Below are 20,561 nucleotides of genomic sequence, written 5' to 3' on the forward strand. Positions count from 1 at the left end.
ATCCCCCCTCCCATCCTTCTTGGCTGTCCTTGCTACCCTGTACAATGTCCTCCTCTCCACTGGCTTTTACCCCAACCTATGGAAGATATCCCATGTCCTACTGTTCCGTAAGCCCAGTAAATACGCTCTGATACCGCTTCCTATCGTCGCATGTGCCTCATCTCCATGTTCAGTAAGGTTTTCGAAACTATCCTCTCCCATCATATTCACCGCCATGTTAAACAGGATCACCTCCTTACCCTTCCCCAGTGTGGCTTCTGGTCTACCTTCTCAGTCAAACGACCAGCTCCTTAACCTTACCAATCTTCTTTCCCTGCAACTTAACTCCCGTCGCTCTGCTATCTTTGTTTCCCTTGACCTCCAGAATGCCTACTATCATGCCTGGCATCCCGGGCTCCTCTTCCAACTCCAGACCTATGGTCTCCCTATCAATTTCGTCCATCTCGTTGCTTCCTTCCTCTCCCGTCATCCCTCCTATGTCACTATCCACAATTCTATCTCCTGTACCTTCTATCCCTCCGCCATCATAACCCGAAGCTCCATTCTTTCCCCTCTCCTCTATCTCCTGTACACTGCTGATATGCCCAAACCTCCCCACATGTTCATCTCCTCCAATTTGCTGATGACACCTCCTTCCTGGTCCTTTATCTTACTCTTCAATGGTCCCAATGTACTCTCTAAACCCACCTTGACCAATTCACAACTTGGTGCAACCAGCGATTCCTCCGTATCAACCCCTCCGAGAACCAGGCAATCATCATAGGTCACATCACCCGCTCGTTCTGTCTCCATGATTTTTACCTCACCATTTATGGCCGTCCTATCCACCTCACTCCTACCTCAAATACCTTAGCCTCACCCGTGACTGCCACCTCATCTGGACTCCCCATCTCCTTACCATCCAACACAAAGCTCACAACAGACTCTGCCTCCTAAAACTCCTGTCCAGCTGGACATGGGGACTGCATTCTTCCACCGTCCTTTACACCTACAAATCCTTGATCTGCCCCATCCTCTGTTATGCCAGTGTCAGTTGGATTTCTGCCCTGCCAGCTTCTACAAAGCCCTCCAAATCCTAGAACGCCATGCACTCCTCCTCACCTTCCGTATCCGCCTTCCGTCCCTCATGCGCATCCTCTATGACCTCATACTCTTCCCCCACCTTCTCCTTTTCTTGATCACATCTGCATCATGTATATTGTCTGCTGACTTGATCTCCCAAAACCCCCTCGTGTCCCACTTCCTCTCCACCCCCAGCCTGTTGCCGCACCTTTACCATTGTGTCCCACCGTCTCTCCATCTCCATCCACCTCCTTTCCCAATGCAACTTCCCACACCTAACCCCCTCGGATGATGCGCTTCACCCTAACATTTACCCCCTACCAACTCTAATCCCACCTTCGTCCTTCCTCCTCCTCAGGGCTTCCTCTACACCCCCCACCCTTCCTCTGAGCAGTTTTCCCCCTCCAACAGCACCTCCCAATCCCGTGCTCCCCTTCTGTGTCTTGCACATCATCCTGCCTTGTCTTCCCTCTTCATCTCCCGCCCTGCCCGTCTCCAACCTCTTGGTGTGCCCCCTGACCACCTTTTCCTCATCCTCCCACCCCCACCCCACTTCCCCTCTTTTTCCCTCCTCTCCGACCTCCAGTCCCTCGGCAGGTCCCTACCAGTTGATTTTATTCTTTGTGAGTGTGCCGAGCAGGATTAGCCGAGCAGTCTAAGGTACTGCAGTCATGGACTGTGCAGCTGGTCCCGGCGGAGGTTCGAGTCCTCCCTCGGGCATGGGCGTGTGTTTGTCCTTAGGATAATTTAGGTTAAGTAGTGTGTAAGCTTAGGGACTGATGACCTTAGCAGTTAAGTCCCATAAGATTTCACACACATTTGAACATTTTTTTTGTGAGTGTTCTGTTGTTCCAGTGGTCTTATTTTTTTTTTAAGTGTCTCACGCTGTGTGATTTTTATACTGTGGACAACTTTTAACTTGTGTTTGACTACTGTGATTGTAAGTGCACAACAAATTGCCAGCTGTGTTCTTTTAACTTTATGTCGACTTTTTAACTGTCCCCCAGTGCATTGCCCCCTATTGGTGTATATTTTAACTCCCATCATGCCCATCTAATGTGTCTTTATGGCCACCTTATATCCCCTTTCTTTGTAAGCGTTCCCCTTTCATGTTTCTTGTAAAACCGTTTGGCTGAAGAGCAGTGGACTGTGCTGCTGCTAGCCCTCTCCTGACTATGGGGCAGAAGGATGTAATTTCAATACAGAAAAAAAAATTGTTATATTTCACAGGCAGACACGAGAAAAAGATAGTAAAGAAAACTCAACCCCTACCCCCATACATCACTCTCTTCTCGGAATCGTGATACAAACGCTCCCACTCATGTTCTCCAGGAATGTGAAACTCTTACCGCACGTAAGAAGCGCACCACTGTAATAAGTGTTTTTTTTCTGTTTCCCTAGCATTTCATTTGATACAATATGTTATGAATTATGGAATTATTAACAGAAATTTCCTAATACTTTTGGTGCTAACGAACGAAGCTTTGTTTTTCGCCACCAATCGAATGCTCCAGTGGCTGCCACTGCGACACAGTTACGTAAAATGAAATAAAACTATTTTACACTAAACATATGCGGCGAAACACCTATACAAACAACGTCCGCCATTCTGTCACACACTCCGTCAAGCAAAATTTCTCGGAAAACACTTCAAACGCTATCTTTGACGAAAACGTCAAATGACTCAGTATACTGTCAAATGTTTGACGTATTTAGTAAAGATTGACAAATTACTTGATCACATTCGGAAGTCTCAAAAGTTAACACACTGCGTACGATCACTGTGGCTGCCAATAGTATGTGACTCGATTTCGGGTAGTGACGAACTAGAGACGGTGATAGGAGACCGGGTTAAGATGATCGCCATGTTTTCCCGGCAGCGTATAGAGCTGACATCTGTCGGCGACGCCGAGCAACAGTGCAGCACGCATCAGCTGTGTGGATCTCGCAAGAAGAAGTTCAGCAGGAAAATACCGAAAGTAAGAGATACATTCTTATCGATATCAATTAATTATTTTTGTTGCTTATCATAATTGGATTAAGTTCCATTATCTGTTAACAGCTTGTGAAGAGAATAATTCACACCCAGCAACGTACTTGCTAATGTGTTCGTTATATAGCGAAAACGAATTGAAGAAGGTTATTCTTGTTACAACTATTGTGCATAGAGAAATTTTTGTAGGACGCAGACTATGTGATCTGCGTCGTAGAAATGGTCAATGTGAAGCGCGTAACTGTACTTTAGGAAACGTAATAGTTAAGTTTTGTAAACTTACAGGCCTTGACATTATATTAGTGATGGGTTAAACTGCGATTTTCCGATATCAGTGATTACTGTGAATGCTACTTTTCAGTAACTGTTATTCTTAACTGTGATTTGTCGCAGTTAAGAGTCGCAGTTAAGGAACCTAGGTCGTGTATCCCTCCGCCACTGCTATTTCCGCGATTTCTGCGACTTCTGCGACTTCTGCTACTTCTGCGATTTCTGTGACTCCTGCGATTTCTGCGACTTACCACCGTATGAAAAAGTTGCATCTGTCCACACAGAAAATTGCATCTCAACAAACCTGTCATTGGTAAGTATGTTTTACGTTTGTTCTTTCGTTGGCTTTAATTTTCTATTGGAGAAGCAACTGTGAGAATATTAATAGTGTAATTAATATGTAAGTAGCCATACAGTAGCATAATAGTTCGTGTTTATAAAATGAATTCTAACATATTGTTACGTTCACAGGTACGCGGACTACATTTTAGTCACTCAGTAAAGTGATAACTCAAAATATCATTGTCAACAGATCTGGACGAATTGCCACTGCGTCTTTAGACCGTTTTCGTCAGACGAGAGGTTAGTTTCTAAGTGTTTCGATGGACTTAATTACTTCAGTGAGATCGTTCTTCCAAATGTGAAATATACCCCATTGAGTAGCTTTCATTACAGCAAATTTTAGCAATCTACTCTGTCAATTATATTACTTGTAATTAGTGACAGCAAAAATTGTTTAATAATCCTTCTGATTTTGCAGACACAGTTCTGACTCTGATTACTGGTTGCTGTACGTATCTATCCACATCAAGGCTGTTAACACAGACTTGTGAAGATTCAAGACAGCTCTTAGAAGATTTTGCAGTTTAAAAGTGACATAATTGTGAAATAAGTGTGCAGATGAGTGATTAAACTGTGTTTTATTGAAGTTGTTGTGCGATTTTAAAGGAATAATAAATGTTAAATACAGTGAGTGAATAATGATAATCTCATTTTCCACATGTTTAACCCGTCCTATACCCGTAATTTTCCGCCGCTTATTTACTGGTAAACACTAGTTGGAGAGTGACATGCCACCCCCCCCCCCCCCTTTCTCCCCAATCTTGGTGTGACACTGACCTGTAACATATCCCAAAGTCTACAATATGCATTTTGAGGCTGTTGATATGAAAGTGGGAAGTACAGATCTTACATTTAAATCAGGAATAGCTTAAGTGCATTACTTGAAAGTAACACAGGAAAAGCTTACTTATGTAGGTGGTAGTAGTGTCGGCAAAAAGTTCTTGTGTGTGAAGTTGCCACGTAGAATACCAGGTGTAAAACTTTTATCCCGAGTCTTGAACTGTGTCGGAACAAAAGTGAGGCATTCATATGACCCAATAATACTGTTTTCATTTCACTACACTTATACAGATGTCTGAGTTCCTCTGTGTTAACATTGCAAAGTCCTGTAGGTATGTGGAGTATTAAGCAAAACTGTCATATTGGAAGCAGAATCAAACACATTTGTTACGTTACTTGATATTTTCAGGAGAAAAAGGCAATGTTGCTTCTTATTAATATAATACTTTCAGAGTCACAGCTGTGTTTGACCAACCATAACTGATGCTGAATGTGCATGTCATCATATAATGTGAAGGGCTTATTTCAATAGTGGTACAAGTCCATTACCTCCACTTTTCTGTCTATAATGCTTTTGAAATTAATGATCCAAACAAACGTAAATAAAGGTTCATCTCTAGCAAGAAGCCATATTTCTGGTATCTCAACTGCAGATTTTTCAGCGCTCATTTAACTTTACGACTCTGTATCTCAAAATGAACAAAAATGGACTTGTACCACTAATGAAATAAGTCCTTCACATGCACACACCGCACACCGATCTCATGAGGCACAAGGCTCTCATAACTAAGTACGTACGTCGGTCAACAGATGGCACTAGTAAAAGAATGTTAACTGCGCTCTTTAGTTGCTACTTGCGACTCTTAGTTGTGATTTGTCACAGAAATCGCAGTTTCTCGGTAGCGAATAGCGCAGTATGAACTTTGCTCAACAGATGGCACTGCTAACTGCGCTTTTTGGTTGCTACTTGCGACTCTTAGTTGCGACTTGTCACAGAAATCGCAGTTCGACTCGATATCGTATCGCAGAGATGGACGTAGTACGAACTTTCGCCAACAGATGGCACTGTTAATTGCGCTTTTTAGTTGCTACTTGCGTCTCTTAGTTGCGACTTGTCACGGAAATCGCAGTTGGACTCTATAGCGTACCGTAGAGATGGACGTAGGACGAACTTTGGCCAACAGATCGCACTGTTAACTGCGCTTTTTAGTTGCTACTTGCGACTTTTAGTCGCTACTTGTCACGGAAATCGCAGTTGGACTCGACTGCGAATCGCAGAGACGAGCGCAGTACAAACTATGGCCAACAGATGCCACTGTTAACTGCGCTTTTTAGTTGCTACTTGCGACTCTTAGTTGCGACTTGTCACTGAAATCGCAGAAAGCGGTGCTAAATTCGACCAATAGATGGCTCACGTCTTTGAATGTGAAATACTACTTGCGACTGCTAACTGTGACTGAAATCGCAGTTAGATTCTGTAAAGTTGTTATTGTGATATCTGCGACTTCTCAGTCACTGTGATTTCTAACAGATACGCGATTTCCTGCCCACCACTACATTATATCATCTTGAGTGTATGTTGCATAAATATGGTCATAAAAACACAATGAGGTGGGAGAGCATCGCTCATATTGCAGAAAGCATGAAACTTTCACTTAGGCGTCTTGGCAGTTACGTATTGCAGCAAATGCACTGCTTTCGTGTCATGACTTAGATACTTTCCAATTGGCTGAGGACACACTTTTGTATGTTCGACGTAACAGATTTTGGCAAACTCGTTTCCCTGTATTCTAGTGCCAAATTTTGATAGGTTTTGTGAGGGATAATTTGTATGTGCTCTAGTAAAGCATATCTTCAGATATAATTTATTGAGATTGCATTCTGGGAATCGAGGTACTGAATTACCATTTATGAGTGTGCATTCTGGGAACTGAGGTACTGAATTACCATTTATGAGTGTGCCACTCACACTTTTCTTACTCGCAGTTAAATTTTCCATTGTTTGTCACACAGAGCAGGATGCAAAGTGACTGATCAAAAATTTACCATAACAGACTGGACCATATAGCACAATGGTCAAGTATGGCAGTTTTTCATCAAACATTCACATACACTTCATAATATGTACACTTGATAGAACTGGAAAACATGTTAAAACATTTCAAGGTAACTGAAATGCAGAGTTCGATATGTTTCCTTGAAGTATAAAATCCATACTGAAATGTAAAACAATTCATACAGTGTAATGCCTTTGTGGTACTCATATCATGGCAGACTACGCGACTAACCGATCTTGCCAATGAAGTTTGTATGAGGTACAGGCATATGGAGTTCCCTCAAGCACGCACAGGAAGCATATATATTATCATTTTATTATAAACTTCCCCAGGAAATCAGAGATGAAGTTAAGTTGCTGTTGAAATGCAATTTTTATCACAGCATATGAACACCAAAACCAAAAGTATCAAATTATATTGTAGATTTGCCTGAGAATTATTTATGATACACAAGTATTTAGATGCCTATAGTGTAATAAACAAACATAGCACCTGTACACAATTAAACACATAAACATATACATACATAAATCGGATAATTGTTCTCTAACACACAAATAAATAACATGCTCAAAAAAATTATACTCACTGAATGCTGAGCAAAAACGTTAAGTGTTTTCTGTGTACAAAAAATTTGAGAAAAATGTTCTTGTAAGATTTTGTGGACTAAACAAAATACAGTCAAATACAAATTCAGTGCACATTGTCCAGAAGAGAACAACATCAACTGAAATTATACCGTTTCATTTCTGAGTAGGTCTACTGTATCTATTCTGAGTTGTAGTTTAGAAATATCATTTTCGGTACGGGATTGTCGGACTGTTATTGTTTGCCCCTGCTTCGAAAATATGCGCTTACTTGAAACAGAGGTGGCCATAATACAAAGACGTTGTTTCATTATTTCAAACAATGTAGGAAACAACACAAGATTTTCTTTCCACCACAACAATAGATCTTTTGATCTGTGTATCAGTGGCATTTTCGTATACTTATAAAGAGCGACCATACTTGCAGCAAGTGGGTTGTCCACAAGTTGGATCAAGCCTCCTACAGCTTGGTCCAAATCTTGCCAAATGTTGCCACTGCTAGAGCTGAATGTGCTCACCACAATTGGTTTGGCTGGTGGTGGATTGTCTGTAGGACACCGAGTGGGTTTCTATTGTGTTGCACCGCACTTGTTATTTATAGCCTCTTTTTTTATCGATGCTCGATTTTGGAAATATTGTCTCCCTGAAACGAGAATCCAATAATGTTGCTTCACAAGCAATTGCTTTATCTGCAAACTTTTGCATGAGGCGGGCACAGATACCATCCTCAAGTTTAGCAATTAATGTATTAAGGGCTTCATTGCTGTAATCTGAGTTTTTCAGTCCCAGACAATGACTTTGCAAACTTTTACTCAATAAGACAAGTTTACATTCCTTTTGCTGCTAGTTTCTGCTGTGACTTACTCGAAAGGAGATAGTATTTCACAAGATTTTTCAATAACTGGCCAGTCTTCCTTGGACAGTTTTGTTCGTGAATCGACACCGAGGATGGCGAGGGTGCTTTGCAAAGGCTCTTTGATTTTCAAAAGCCTGTCAAACATTTCATATGTGGAATTCTATCTTGTAGGGCAATCTTGTTTCGGTGTTAAAATAGGGAAGCGCATTTGCTTCTGAATATTGTGTAATTCAGGACTTCTGAAAAATTCCACTGTTGACTTCACTTTTGCCCTTGTGTCTGTAATTGGTTGAAGGATTGCTTGCACCATTAAATTTAGTGTATGTGCAAAACAAAATACATACTACCATTTGCACATCATCACTGCCTACACCATATTAGGTGCATTATCTGTAGTGTAAGCTACAATTTTATTGGTAATACCCCGAGTTGAAGTCGTATTTTGTAAGTCACTGGAAATGTTGTCATGGAATTTAAGACTAGATAACAAATATGGCATCAGATTGCAGTTTTCATCTATGAAGTGATCAGTCACAGTGGTAATGCAGACGTAGGACGCAGCTTGCACTGCAGATCTTACTCGCACTGGTGTGTTGTCCAACACCTGAGAGGGTAAACTGTTGGAGAGTGTTTTTCTATTGGGAGGTACATAGTTTTCGTTTAATAAATAAGTAATTTTTCTAAACTCTACACTCTCAACTACATTAAATGGAAAATATTCTTTAAAAACAAATCTTAAAATCTGTTAGTCTATTTTGGCTCGTTTGGATGAAGTCTTGATGCAAATCCAGTAATCTTTGTTTCTCTGCCACACCTACCCAGAACTGAATCTTGCACAGATTGTTCATCTTGACGAGCAGGCACTGAAATGGCAGATTTCTGAACAGTTTCTGTGGTAACTGAACTGTATTGTATTGTATTGTATTTATTGTATTTTTTTTTTGCATGGAGACACCAACTGGTATCTTTTGCAAACGTCATAGCATTTTTTTACAAGTTTAGTACAATATATACATATATATATATATATATATATATATATATATATATATATATATATATATATATATATATATATACAATAATTTATTTTAGTTTAATATTAATATTCACTTAAAGAGTATAAACACATGTCAATCAAGAAATGTTTCAGTTTCACTTTGAATAAGTTCCCTTTGTGGCACCTTATAGAGCTCGGTAATCTGTTGTACCATATTTGATCACTAATGCATGGACTATGGTCTGTTGTTTTTAATTTTGTTCTTTGTCTGTAGTAGCAGTCTTTATTTCTTGTATTTTAGGCATGCATATCAGAGCACTTTGTTTCTTTGTTTTGATGTGTCACAAAAAATATAATTAATTTGTAAAGATACAGTGAGTAGACTGTGAGGTATTTATGATGAACAAAGATTTCCCTGCATGAATCTCTATACCCTAATCCATGGATAATTCTGATTGCTCTTTTCTGTAGGGTTAATATTCTGTTCATATGTATGTTGGCAGCACAACCCCATATCTCTATCCCATAATTAATCTGTGGAAAAATGGTTCCATAATAAATTGTTTTTAATGTCTGATGTGGAACTACTTTTGATAACTGGCTGATTAGATGTAATGAACTGCTGATTTTATTGCATAAAAATTTGATATGGTTTACCCATCTTAGATTTTCATCTAGGTGAATACCTAGAAATCTGCAGCCTTCTGTGTCCACTACTTCAATTCCACCTATGTTACTGGCTTCGTCACTGCCCAGATTCATAAAAACTGATTTCGAACGAGTGTCACTTAAATTAACTGTTTGCTCCTTATGTCGCAAATGTCTGTTTAAGCAACTTTTAAACGACAACTCTGCCGAGCATAAGTTACATTTAACTTTCTCAGGACTCATCTTCATAAAACAATCCCACACTGGGCTTCGTAATGCCATAGCCGAAAACAGAAGAACCAACATTAACGGAACTGGAGGTAGGAGCAAACCGCAGAAACAACGTGATCATTATGGAGAATAGGCATATTGACTATAGCATCAAAAATTGCGCCACGTAATTCGAATAAATAACAAAATACAAGAGAAAAAGTTTGTCCCCCAATGCATTTCGAACCATTACTATAAATCCAACATGCTTCCCAGCGCTTCCCGTTCACCATTACACCATCAATGATTCATCAATCAGATGCTTGGAAGTATATGTACATCCAGTTCATGTATATGTCTAAAAACTGTCACTGTACACCTTTTTTTATTCAGAATATTGTAGGTTTACTTCCATTTTCTAATATGATTACTATACATGAACAGACAAGCATACGATGTAAGAGATGTCTAATTTAACTGGATGTTTTTCACACATTTATTACACACATCAAAAAATGTTTTGCATCACCCCGGTTCCCAGAACTCCTGGAGATAGACATTGACTGTGAATATTGAATACCAGATACAGTCCCTTTGACTGTTCAGAGGTGTCACTAAACACGCCCCAAAGATGTAAACAACCATGCACGAGCAGCACCTATTAGACAGATGGGGTCCGACAGCCGATCAGTTCCAGTCATTCCAACAGGAAGGAGGTACACGGCTCGTGTTGTCTGTAGTTCAACCATGCCTAGATGGTCAATACCGCGGTTTGATCACCTCCGCATTGTTACTTTGTGCCAGGAAGGGCTCTCAACAAAGGAAGTGTCCAGGCGTCTCAGCGTGAACCAAAGTGTTGTTATTCGGACTTGGAGGAGATACAGAGAGACAGGAACTGTCGATGACATGCCACGCTCAGGTCGCCCAAGGGCTGCTACTGCAGTGGATGACCGCTACCTACGGATTATGGCTCCGAGGAACCCTGACAGCAACGCCACCATGTTGAGTAATGGTTTTTGTGCAGCCACAGGATGTCGTGTTATGACTCAAACTGTGCACGATAGGCTGCATGATGTACAACTTCACTGCCAACGTCCATGACGAGGTCCATCTTTGCAACCACGACACAATGCAGCACAATACGCATGTGCTCAACAACATGCCGAATGGACCGCTTAGGATTGGCATCATGTTCTCTTCACCGATGGGTATCGTATATGTCTTCAACCAGACAATCGTCGGAGACGTGTTTGGAGGCAACCCGGTCAGGCTGATCGCCTTAGACACACTGTCCAGCGAGTGCAGAAAGGTAGAGGTTCCCTGATGTTTTGGGGTAGCATTATGTGGGGCCGTAATGACCGTATGATATGTGAATGCCATCCTCAGACCGATAGTGCAACGATATCGACAGTATATTGGGGAGGCATTCGTCTTCATGGATGACAATTCACGTCCCCACAGAGCACATCTTGTGAATGAGTTCCTTCAGGATAACGACATCGCTCGACTAGAGTGGCCAGCATGTTCTCCAGACATGAACCCTATCCAACACGCCTGGGATAGATTAAAAAGGACTGTTTATGGACGACGTGACCCACAAGCCACTCTGCTTAGTGTTACAGTGAGCCTGTCTTCTGAAGATGGGTAGTTATTAAGTGAAATTGTGCTTTGTGATATGAGGATACACTTCACTGAGCACATACAGAAATGTATGCTCATCCATTCTTAAGTAATTGATGTATGACTTGATGTCATCCACTGTAAGCTCACGTAACAAGTTTTGTTGAATGCTTTTATCGTGTCGTCGTAAAACCCACGGCTTCACCCAGATTAGATTAGTTTTTCGTTCCATAGATCTGTGCTGAGGAGATCCTCGTGGATGTGGAACATGTCAATTTTTTAAAGCTGAAATAACAATACTAATAGTATGAATAAATACATCATTTGTTTCTATTAAAAATGGAGTAGAATGAGTTGGCCACTAGTAAGTCTTTCAGGCTCCTTTTAAACTGATCTTTATTTGTAACTAAATTTTTTATGTTTGCTGGCAAATTATTTAAGATGAGTGTTCCTGAGTAGTGGACCCATTTTTGAACTAAAGTAAGTGCTTTTAAGTCCTTGTTCAGATTATTTTTGTTCCTGGTATTGTATGTATGAACTGAGTTGTTTGTTGGAAAAAGAGATATGTTATTTAGGACAAATTTCATTAAGGAGTAAATATACTGAGAGGCAGTAGTTAGTATACCCAGTTCTTTGAAGAGGTTTCTGCAGGACGCCCATGAATTTACTCTACAAATAATACGTATTACATGCTTTTGGACTCTGAAAACTTTTATTTGACTTGAAGATTTACCCCAAAATATTATCCCATATGACATTATGGAATGAAAGTAGGCAAAGTATGCAAGCTTTTTCATTTTTATGCTGCCTATGTCCGCTATGCAAATACAGATTTGTTAAGGCGTTTCCGCAGTTCTGTGGTGTGCTCCTCCCAACTGAATTTATTATCAAGTTGTAATCCGAGGAATTTAAGACTGTCAACCTCGTAGGTATGGTTCCATTTTTTCCCCCACATCTTTTCCGCGTGTGCACACAATGCAATTGCGGTACGTGCAACTGCTGCGGTTAATAACAAGTTGTTGTCAGCCATCTTGAACTTTGACGAAAAATTTGATGACAGTGTAATACCCCTTCTAGCGCTACGTCAAAGATCTTTGTGAAATATATTTGACGGAATATTTGATCACATCTTTGATCAAATCTTTGACAAAGAAATTTGATAGTGTAATACCGGCCTTAACACAAGAAGCAGCCAAGCCGGACGGTCGGGGCAGCTGATCGCTGAAGCACAATACAGCGGCGGCTGGCTAGTGTTGTAGAGGGGCTGGAAGGGGAACCGAATAATACTTCGGAAACTCCGAAAATCTGGGACGCAGCAGAGAGGAACGAGGAAGCGTTACCTCGGAAATCACACAGTCTGGAATATTTCCGAGTAATTTTATTCTGAGAAGTGTACAATTGTATGTATTCCTAATTAACGGGGATAGGTATTTCCTCACAAACTTTCCGCGCTGGTCGGCGTTCGGAATAATCTGTAGAGAGGGAGAATATTGCGTGGTTTCGAGAATATGGTTCGCTTTCTGCAGTTATGAGGGAGGGGAGCCGAGTTTTGGTGGGAAGCCAGTGGTGGAGAGAAAGTGGGTTTCCCGTTTTGAGCACTCATGTTTGACGGTCGCTGAGCATCAACTTTGTTGATACAGACGGACTTGCTGTCTTTGCTCTCAGGAGATTTTATAATTAGGCTGTTACGCACTGTACTGTTGCGAACTTATACGGTTCTGGACTTCGTCTCCGAGTAGGGAGTTGTCGTTGAGTACAGACGTTCAGTGACTGAGGGCACTTCTTCTGTCTATGCTCATGTAAAGACGTTATCTGAATTCCACCCTTGTGGCTGGAGTTCGCGTTTCTTGTCTGTAGAACACAGAAAGGAGAAGACAGTATTAGATCATACTAGTCAGAGGACCGCCTTCTGCCGTTCTAGTATTTGAAAGAGTTTTTATTTTGTGGCTGGAGTTCTTCCATCGTCGCAGACGTGTACGACAACCATCACTCCGACGTGCCGGATGCAGTACATACGGTGATTTTGCTAACTGCTTCAGCATATTAGGGCTATAAAGCTAAACAGCTGTGATCACAAAAGTTGTATTTCCACTGAGGTTCCACACCATTGTAGATCATTTTTGAAAGTATTGTCTTGGTATGTAAATGATGTCAGTCATCTCCCATTATTTATATTAGATCGCGTAGCCATAAAAAGGGACAGATTTGAACAATTTGTTAGGAAATTCATTTGTATCTCTTATGTCCATTGGACATTGATATATTAAGATTTGTAATATACACTCCTGGAAATTGAAATAAGAACACCGTGAATTCATTGTTCCAGGAAGGGGAAACTTTATTGACACATTCCTGGGGTCAGATACATCACATGATCACACTGACAGAACCACAGGCACATAAACACAGGCAACAGAGCATGCACAATGTCGGCACTAGTACAGTGTATATCCACCTTTCGCAGCAATGCAGGCTGCTATTCTCCCATGGAGACGATCGTAGAGATGCTGGATGTAGTCCTGTGGAACGGCTTGCCATGCCATTTCCACCTGGCGCCTCAGTTGGACCAGCGTTCGTGCTGGACGTGCAGACCGCGTGAGACGACGCTTCATCCAGTCCCAAACACGCTCAATGGGGGACAGATCCGGAGATCTTGCTGGCCAGGGTAGTTGACTTACACCTTCTAGAGCACGTTGGGTGGCACGGGATACATGCGGACGTGCATTGTCCTGTTGGAACAGCAAGTTCCCTTGCCGGTCTAGGAATGGTAGAACGATGGGTTCGATGACGGTTTGGATGTACCGTGCACTATTCAGTGTCCCCTCGACGATCACCAGTGGTGTACGGCCAGTGTAGGAGATCGCTCCCCACACCATGATGTCGGGTGTTGGCCCTGTGTCCCTCGGTCGTATGCAGTCCTGATTGTGGCACTCACCTGCACGGCGCCAAACACGCATACGACCATCATTGGCACCAAGGCAGAAGCGACTCTCATCGCTGAAGACGACACGTCTCCATTCGTCCCTCCATTCACGCCTGTCGCGACACCACTGGAGGCGGGCTGCACGATGTTGGGGCGTGAGCGGAAGACGGCCTAACGGTGTGCGGGACCATAGCCCAGCTTCGTGGAGACGGTTGCGAATGGTCCTCGCCGATACCCCAGGAGCAACAGTGTCCCTAATTTGCTGGGAAGTGGCGGTGCGGTCCCCTACGGCACTGCGTAGGATCCTACGGACGCTGCGGTCCGGTCCCAGGTCGATGGGCACGTGCACCTTCCGCCGGCCACTGGCGACAACATCGATGTACTGTGGAGACCTCACGCCCCACGTGTTGAGCAATTCGGTGGTACGTCCACCCGGCCTCCCGCATGCCCACTATACGCCCTCGCTCAAAGTCCGTCAACTGCACATACGGTTCACGTCCACGCTGTCGCGGCATGCTACCAGTGTTAAAGACTGCGATGGAGCTCCGTATGCCACGGCAAACTGGCTGACACTGACGGCGGCGGTGCACAAATGCTTCGCAGCTAGTGCCATTCGACGGCCAACACCGCGGTTCCTGGTGTGTCCGCTGTGCCGTGCGTGTGATCATTGCTTGTACAGCCCTCTCGCAGTGTCCAGAGCAAGTATGGTGGGTCTGACACACCGGTGTCAATGTGTTCTTTCTTCCATTTCCAGGAGTGTATAAAGGGGTTTTAATCTACAATAAATGAATAAGAAGAAACAGCATTTTTCATTTTGTAGTTACTACACTCATGCTCATAAATTAAGGATAATGCTGATACATGGTGAAAAAACGCTCTGGTGGGTGGTTGTGGGTTTAAATCACCTCGGGGTATGAATATGCGGTGATTTACCTGCGGTCGTTGCACGGTGGCGCTGGCAGCAGTCCACATGCACAGAGGTGTGTTGGTGCATGTCAGAGTATGATGGAGCGAGTAAGTGTGCAGACGTTTTCCGACGTGCTAATGGTGACTGTGTGTTGAAAATGGCTCAAAGAACACATAGTGATGACGTTATGAGGGGTAGAATACTAGGGCGACTGGAGGCTGGCCAAACACAGCAGGTCGTAGCACGGGCCCTCCGTGTGCCACAAAGTGTGATCTCAAGATTATGGCAACGATTCCAGCAGGCAGGAAACGTGTCCAGGCGCTACAGTATGCGGCGTCCACAGAGTACAGCACCACAAGAAGACCGATATCTCACCATCAGTACCCGCAGACGGCCACGGAGTACTGCAGATAACTTTCCTTGGGATCTTACTGCAGCCACTGGAACAGTTGTCTTCAGACACACTGTCTACAGACGACTGAACAGGCGTGGTTTATTCACCCAAAGACCTGCAATGTGCATTCCACTGACCCCTGGTCACAGGAGAGCACGGAAAGGCTGGTGTCAACAACACAGTACATGGTCATTGAAACAATGGTCCCAGGTTACGTTCACGGACGACTCCAGGTATAGTCTGAACAGTGATTCTCGCCGGGTTTTCATCTGGTGAGAACCAGGAACCAGATACCAACCCCTTAATCTTCTTGAAAGGGACCTGTATGAAGGTCGTGGTTTGATGGTGTGAGATGGGATTATGATTGGTGCACGTACACCCCTGCATGTGTTTGACAGAGGAACTGTAACAGGTCAGGTGTATCGGGACGTCATTTTGCAGCAGTATGTCCGCCTTTTCAAGGGTGCAGTGGGTCCCACCTTCCTCTTGATGGATGATAACGCACGGCCCCACCGAGCTGCCATCGTGGAGGAGTACCTCGAAACAGAAGATATCAGGCGAATGGAGTGGCCTGCCTGTTCTCCAGACCTAAACCCCATCGAGCACGTCTGGGATGCTCTCGGTGGACGTATCGCTGCACGTCTTCAAACCCCTACGACACTTCAGGAGCTCCGACAGGCTCTGGTGCAAGAATGGGAGGCTATACCCCAGCAGCTGCTCGACCACCTGATCCAGAGTGTGCCAACCTGTTGTGCGGCTTGTTTACGTGTGCACGGTGATCATATCCCATGTCGGGGTACATGTGCAGGAAACATTGGCGTTTTGTAGGACATGTGTTTCGGGACGGTTTTCTCAACTTATCACCAATACTGTGTACTTAAAGATCTGTGTCTCGTGTGTTCCCTATGTGCCTACGCTATTAGCGGCAGTTTTGTGTAGTGCCACGTTATGTGGCGCTACATTCTGCGATTATCCTTAATTTATGAGCATGAGTGTAGTTTCATTAATTATTCGTTTATTTTTATGTTTTAATTTATATGTTAAAGAGCAAGAAGGAGGAGAAAATATCCCCATTAACAGATCTGCTTCAGGGGGTAGTCAGACAGGGCCAAATCTTCATTTTCGCATTCAGTATTTTCTGTTGTGCACATTCATTTTACACCCACCTGGAGTAGCATCTTGGATATGGCTTACCCTACCAGGATCCTTCTTAGAGTCTTCTGATAGTAGTCATAAAGTGGCTTGAAACCACGGAAATTTTCAAAAAAAATTTTCCCATTTATAATGTTTAGGTGTTATTGATTGTGATCACCAGCCTGCGTGTATAGTCTGCAGTGGTAAAGTCACGCAATAACATTAAAAATAATATTTGTGTTTTTTATAGTATTTTTGCAGAGGCGTTGCATATCAGCCCGCTGGCTGCAATATATTGATATTTCTGTTGCCAAATGGCTCAAATGGCTCTAAGCACTATGGGACTTAACATCTGAGGTCATCAGTCCCCTAGACTTAGAACTAACTAACCTAAGGACATCACACAAATCCATGCCCGAGGCAGGATTCGAACCTGCGACCGTAGCGGTCTCGCGGTTCCAGACTGCAGCGCCTAGAACCGCTCGGTCACAGCGGCCGGCTAAGAAGGAGTGAAGAAGCGATAATGTAAGAGCTATTGTAACCATACAGGCACAAGATAGCTTGTAATAGACACCAAACCACATACAGTTACAGATGGTGCGACACTAACATGACAACAAGTAGAGACCTGAAACATTCCGACACTTATCAAGCAACTATACGCAAGTGTCGGAAAGTCCTCCCATATTCATGCGCCAAATACACATAAAAACACCGAAAACAGTGAGTCTTTCATTCGACCGGTGGAAGACAATTGGAAAATGAACCGAACAGTAAAATACTGAAATCTAGAATTTCGAATCTGACCAATGCGGCATATGGAGTCTCTCTCAAAGGAAAATTCTGAAGTCGACTTATAGAGGTAAATAAACGTGTGAAAATCGACGGTCTGAAGCGCCTAAAACCGCTCGGCCACAGCGGCCGGCGTTTCTGTTGGCATTTGCCATTGTATTTTGTTTGTATTGTAACGACACCGCTCGTCCACGACGTTGCCATTAGTTTAGCTTGTTTGTGGTAGATATTTTATGTTACATGCCCATTACATAATTAATGTGGGTAGGGTAAATTGTGTGTACTTTTAAGAGTGAACCCTTATCAGGAATCACTCCATGATAACTAGGGCGAAAGCGCGCTTAGTAGCAAAACAGATCACTAGTTGTAAGAATATAGAAATGGCAGATACACGAGGCAATCAAGAAAGCAAATGGGATGAGAAAGCTTTGTTGGCAGCACAATGCAAAGGTGAGGAGAATACCGGTCGAAGGGAACTTTTTGACGATGATAGACACAGTCAAGTCCGTGGTAGGCAATCTGATAGCGAAGATGAGGAACAGAGACACACTGAGGCAATCGTGAAGATATGTGTCCATGATGTAGGAATTACTCAACGACGACTCCCTACCCAGAGGCGAAGTCCAGAATACTATAAGTTTGCAGTAGTACAGTGCCAATCCGTCTAACGCTGAACGCGGGACAATCGTGGTAGATCGCCGTCAGTGACATCGACACGAGGCAGCATATCAGGGGCATGCGATGATGACTTTCTTGAATACTAAGAAATGGGAGGGGAAAAAGGCAGAAGATCGCCTAAGAGTAGAGGAAGAGAAAGTCACAATAGGAGAGAAGAGCTAGATAGCACAGGTGTGGTGGACATCATTGCATACCTAAAAGCAATGAGAAGTGAAATGGGGAATAAAATTCAAGTCAAATAAAAAAATGGGAAATAAAATTCATAACGTTAGTGCTGAAATGGGTAATAAAATTCAAAACGTTAGTGCCGAAATAGGAAGTAAAATTCAAAACGTTAGTGCTGAAATGGGATGTAAAATTCAAAACGTTAGTGTCGAAATTCAGTCGATAAAACTTGAAACGAGGGAAGTGAAAAATGAGGTGGTGACGCTCCGAACAAAACTACACTACTGGCCATTAAAATTGCTACACCAAGAAGAAATACAGATGATAAACGGGTATTCATTGGACTAATATTTTATACTATAACTGACATGTGATTACATTTTCACGCAGTTTGGCTGCATAGATCCTAAGAAATCAGTACCCAGAACAACCACCTCTGGCCGTAATAACAGCCTTGATACGCCTGGGCATTGAGTCAAACAGAGCTTGGATGGCATGTACAGGTACAGCTGCCCATGCAGCTTCAACACGATACCACAGTTCATCAAGAGTAGTGACTGGCGTATTGTGACGAGCCAGTTGCTCGGCCACCATTGACCAGACGTTTTCAATTTGTGAGAGATCTGGAGAATGTGCTGGCCAGGGTAGCAGTCGAACATTTTCTGTATCCAGAAAAGCCCGTACAGGACCTGCAACATGCGGTCGTGCATTATCCTGCTGAAATGTAGGGTTTCGCAGGGATCGAATGAAGGGTAGAGCCACGGGTCGTAACACATCTGAAATGTAACGTCCACTGTTCAAAATGCCGTCAATGTGAACAAGAGGTGACCGAGACGTGTAATCAATGGCACCCCATACCATCACGCCGGATGATACGCCAGTATGACGATGATGGATACACGCTTCCAATGTGCGTTCACCGCGATGTCACCAAACATGGATGAGACCATCGTGATGCTGTAAACAGAACCTGGATTCGTCCGAGAAAATGACGTTTTGCCATTCGTGCACCCAGGTTCGTCGTCGAGTACACCATCGTAGGCGCTCCTGTCTGTGATGCAGCGTCAAGGCTAACCGCAGCCACGGTCTCCGAGCTGATAGTCCGTGCTGCTGCAAACGCCGTCAAACTGTTTGTGCTGATGGTTGTTGTCTTGCAAACGTCCCCATCTGTTGACTCAGGGATCGAGACGTGGCTGCACGATCCGTTGCAGCCTTGCGGATAAGATGCCTGTCATCTCGACTGCTAGTGATACGAGGCCGTTGGGATCCAGCACGGCGTAACCTCCTGAAACCACCGATTCCGTATTCTGCTAACGGTCATTGGATCTCGACCAACGGGAACAGCAATGTCGTGATACGATAAACCGCAATCGCGATAGGCTACAATCTGTCCTTTATCAAAGTTGGAAATGTGATGGTCTGCATTTCTCCTCATTACACAAGGCATCATGACAACTTTTCACCAGGCAACGCCGGTCAGCTGCTGTTTGAGTATGAGAAATCGGTTGGAAACTTTCTTCATGTCAGCACGTTGTAGGCGTCGCCACAGGCGCCAACCTTGTGTGAATGCTCTGAAAAGCTAATCATTTGCATATCACATCATCTTCTTCCAGTCGGTTAAATTTCGCGTCTGTAGCACGTCATGTTCGTGGTGTAGCAATTTTAATGGCCAGTAGTGTATATAGTTAGCAATTAAGTTATTGCACTGAAGGGATATGTAGATTTATCAATATTTTCTGTGCAATTATCATGTTAAAAGACGTACTATAGTGCATAAAAGGGCAGGATGTTGAGAGTGAGAAAACTAGGGTATGTTTCTGTGTGTAGGCTAAAACTATACGCACAGCAGGCTGAGCATACAATTTGAATGGTGTCTGGCGTTTAAGATGTGCTATCTGTCCATGAAGGGATAAAGTAGAAATGAGAAACGTGTGCAACTGTAAATTAAAAACAAAAAAATATAAAGTTTTAAAGATGTGTGAATAGATAAATTTATTACTCAATTGATGAGGAACATGTTATGAGAGAATTTCTGCATTTTGAAAAGATTTTAGAACTACTTCATGAAATGAGTGTCTATTTTACATGTTTAGCAATGAGGCAACAAATGAGTGACTTGCTAGTAGTGGTTTGCGGAGACACG

At 43.0% G+C, this 20,561-nt stretch overlaps 1 long non-coding RNA gene across 2 annotated transcripts in view; it reads left to right on the forward strand.

Moving 5' to 3' along the window:
- The first annotated feature begins 2,943 nt into the window (after window positions 1-2,943).
- LOC126427176 (uncharacterized) overlaps window positions 2,944-20,561 on the forward strand; it is a 96,273-nt gene continuing 78,655 nt past the window's right edge. For both annotated transcript variants that reach the window (XR_007576546.1, XR_007576545.1), the window contains exon 1: window positions 2,944-3,041. This is a non-coding gene — a long non-coding RNA (uncharacterized LOC126427176). The remainder of the gene's footprint in view (window positions 3,042-20,561) is intronic.

This window comes from Schistocerca serialis, chromosome 11 (assembly GCF_023864345.2).
Source record: "Schistocerca serialis cubense isolate TAMUIC-IGC-003099 chromosome 11, iqSchSeri2.2, whole genome shotgun sequence".
NCBI lineage: Eukaryota > Metazoa > Arthropoda > Insecta > Orthoptera > Acrididae > Schistocerca > Schistocerca serialis.